Raw genomic sequence first — 4,457 nt, 5'->3', positions numbered from 1 at the left:
GCTCCTATGCCAGCACAGTCTTCTATTTCACCAACACACCCACCAGTCTTTCTTCCCTCCTTTTCTTCCCATCCCAAACATTCGGACTGTACCAAGCAGCCGTACCCTGTCCTATGTTCCTGCACACTCCCACAGGGGGGCAGCTTCCTTTTTGCACTCACCACACACAAATTGCTTCTCCCAACATGTGCAGTTGCTCCCAGTCTGACCTCAGTCACCACAGACAGTGGTCACATGAGATTGTGTGTGTTTTCCACTTTACAAGAATGCCTTTTGGCCTAAAGCTTAAATGTATGGCTGTCTTTTCCATGTGCCAAAGTGCAACTGAACATCACCTCTATATGGTGAACAGTAATCTATCCTTTTCACAATACTGTCATTCCGCTGTGGACTTTCCATAGTTTGATTTTGTTTTAAGTTTCTGTAACCTACTTTATACATTTTGATCTAGGATACATAATTGTGGCAGTGACAGAACTTTAGACCTGTGTAAAATTCCTTGGTATAACAATCCAAATTTTGTCTGAACAAAGACAGGGGACAAAAAAGAAATTGTCATTTTCTCGAAGATTGTTTTTCCTTTTCCTTCTTTATCTTTGTCCTGTTTATTTTTCCATGTTCTGTTATTAAACAAAATAAAACTAGCATATCTTTTACACAATACACATCACATTTTATGTAAATGGACAGTGAAATTAGTGTGTTTTGTGGTTTAGAGAAAGAGTAACCATGTGTGTGTGTGTGTGTGTGTGTGTGTGTGTGTGTGTGTGTTTACATCACGAAACATCACATAACCACCAACATCAAAATATTCTCACTGAAAATATGCTATTCACCCTATTTTGATGGGAAATATGAACTGAGCCATTTAAGCAGTAGGGGAGACTGCTTGATTGTGCCATTCTCTCCTGGCAGAGTACCACTTCCAGTTGTTCTGCCAAGTTGTTTCCATTTTCTGCTGGGACTGCATAATTAAGTAATCTATTGAAAGAAACATGACTGAAAACATAATAAACAAGGAAGGAGGCTTCAATTTAAATAATGTTTGGGGTCCAACATTCAATCCACTAGAGTTGCAAAATGCTGACAGAATTTATGCATCATGAAGTATTACTGAATGCTCCATAAAAGAAAAGAGCATCAAAGGATGCACACGATCTTGGAAACTGATCTCAGTAATAAATAGTGGCACAAGACTAACAACAGCTCACAGTCTGGTTGAACTCCAGGTGGCAAGTATACATAATAGCAAAACTTGCAGCATCTGAAGAAGACAGCTGGATCAGTTGTTGAAATATTATGCAGCAAATGGAAACAGCAACTCGGCTGAACACCCAGAAAGATCACTATTTATCAATCACGTGGAGAAAACCAGATCAATTGACACTCACTCTTTTTTATTGACTGATCAAAAATGAAAATACATCACAACAGGCCATTTTTAATTAAATGTTTCAGACCAGAACTTCGAGTGCACACAAGTCTTTTCCAGTATTAACAGTTTAGTTCTAAATACAAATATATTTATTTTAATGTTTTCTCTTCAGTAAAATTAATGATGTCTTTAGATCCAATACTAACTACATTCAAAACATTTTGTGATACGTCCTAAGAAGCAGTGATTGCCACATATCAAACTGTAAAGCCAATATTAGTTATCTGCTACTCACAGTCCACTGAGTTTTACGTGCCAACAGGAAATAGACAAAATTTGGCAATATTTGATTAAAAACTGCTACTTTCATGCGATTTGACTCAATCACATTTAATCACACTCTTGAAATACATAAATTAAGCATATCTTGTTGATATGATGCATTACCTTTTGAGGCAATATAGGTAATACAAATGAATTACATATTCATAAAAGCAAGTAATAAGAAAATTTTGCAAGGAGCCTAATCAATTTTCTTGGAGAAGTCTATTTAATGATTCACTTTACAGCACACTTGTGTCTATCTGGAATGCAGTCAAATTAAATAAGATTAAATCTGAGGGTATTTGTAATTAGGAAATGAGATACCAATGACAGTAGACAAGTTTCCTTCTTGGGGAGGAAAATATGCAATGACAAAAGATATAAAGTAAAGTGAAGTCTGTGGTGAAAACCTGATTAGGCTACTAGCCTGGCTGAAGGTGGAGTACAGACTTTTTTTATTGTGGCACTAAGTGGAAGTACGGTGGGCCCATCACCCTGGCCACCTTTTACCTGCAGGAATGATCCCTGGTACTCATTTTTTACCAGACTGAATTGACATGAGGGCATTCTGGATGAAATGGAATGAGGAAAGAGCCCTGTCCCATCCAGGATTGAATCCAGGACATAAAGGACTATTCTAGTGCTCCACTCACTAGACCACCAAGGCCATGATGAAAAAGGCATAGCAGATACAAAATGCGAACTGGTAATAAAGAAATGCTTTTCTGAATAGATAAATACACTAATATTAAATACAAATTTAAGTTTCAGAAAATACTTTCTGAAAGCATTTGTGTGGTATATTCAAGTGAAATGTGTCTGACAAATAATGCAGACAATAAGAGAATAGAAGGATTTAAAATGTGCTGCTAGAAAAGAATGCTGAGGAGGTGGTTAATTTGTACAACTAATGAAGAGATACTGAACTGAATCAACAAGAAAAGAAATCACGCAATTTAATGTGAAATTTGATTAAAAGATGGGATCAGCTACGTAGAGACCTGCACAGATAGACTATCGAAGAGATACATTGAACCACTCATCACATTCAAGTTCACCGCCACCACCACCACCACCACCACCGGAGTCGGATGCACTGTGATTTAAATCACTGCTAAAAATATCTATTTGGACAGTCACTTCGTCTACGATTCAGAATGATGTTCTATATTCTGATGCAAGCAAATATCTTAAACCAGCTGCTGGCAGACTAAATAAAAAATCATAAATCTCAGGGTCCAAAAGTGTGTCACAACTACATGTCATTAGCCATGTCTAAAAATTGGCTGCAATGTTCATGATAAAGAGACCTATATTTCTATGCCCTATAGATTCTAAAACAATTAGTGGTATAAATAACAAGGAATTACTATGAATGAGCAAGCAGTATTTTTTTTAAAGTAGGTGCTCTTCACTTTCAGTCAAAATTATTAAGGTGCTTTTGAACATCAACAAGAGTAACCGTTTGTTTTATATTTTAATTATTGCACCGGAATTTTGTGAAAACAAAATGGCAGGAAGTTGCAAACCTGTCTCATAGCGTTCTTCCCTTCTGTACTACAGAAAGGGAACCTAATTTCAAATTTATTATTGAAAAGTTGGACTAAAGTAAGAAAGTTACAGTATCAATACAGAAAAATGTAAATAGTCACTAGTACAGCAAACGATAGATGATGGCAATTTATCATGACAATCCAGATGTGATGTATATTTATATTCATGGTGTAAAAAAAAGAGTGATCTATGCCCAGAAGGCAGTATCCAACAAACACTATGGAAATAAACGTGTACCTTCCATGTGCACTATCTGAAAAAATGAGTGAAATCATTCAAAAATAAATTAATGGAATAAAGAAAGTGACTGGTTGCATTTTTCTGTATTTATATTGAAAAAAACAGTCATGGTTTCTAAAATATCTCTAATGGATAGGCTTCATACAAAGTTCTAAAAAGTATTTTTAAGAATAAAAATAATCAGTCATCAGCTGCACAAATTTTTATTAATAAATTTACATGATGACTGATTATTTTTATTACTAAAAGTGCTTCACATCTGCTGATTGAAAGCCATGAATACAGTTTCATAAAAGTACTCAAAACAAGTAAACACAACACCTTACAAAAATTAATCTTTCATTCTGCTTTGGTTGCCCATCGAAGATGTACTGATACAAATCAGCTGATATCAACTTGTTTCCACTAGGTGTGAGTCATGGCAGTAGTAATTTGTAGTAACAAGAATTCTGTTCTGATCAAACAAAATCATTTGAAAGACTGTTGCCCTGTATCTTACCTGTTCTTTAGCAGCACACTGATACATGGTTGTCTTATATGCTGTCTGCCCTGCAGGTAGTAATTGTGAGAACACTCCCAGTAACTCCCATGCAAAGAGTAGACTTTGTGAAATGGATCAGTACTGTGTTCCAATAAAAGGACTCAAAGAACCATTTCTTTTCAGTGACAATTCACTTACAGCTACACCTACACTCTGCAAACCATTTTGAGGTGCATGACTGAGGGTATGTCCCATTGTACCAATTATTATGGTTTCTTCACATCCCATTGACATATGGAGAGTTTGCGTGCGTGTAGGTGGGTGTGTGGGTCGGTTTGCGGGCTTGTAATGAATACTTCACTGATGTTACATGCCCACATATTACCAAACTAATTGCAAGTAACAAAAAATATAAAAAAATCCATTAATTTTATGCACCCACACAGATTATAGCTCTACATGAAATAGCAGTTGTGCTAACAA

Source organism: Schistocerca gregaria, chromosome 8 (assembly GCF_023897955.1).
Source record: "Schistocerca gregaria isolate iqSchGreg1 chromosome 8, iqSchGreg1.2, whole genome shotgun sequence".
In the NCBI taxonomy this organism is placed as follows: domain Eukaryota; kingdom Metazoa; phylum Arthropoda; class Insecta; order Orthoptera; family Acrididae; genus Schistocerca; species Schistocerca gregaria.
Note: the sequence above shows the minus strand (reverse complement) of the source record.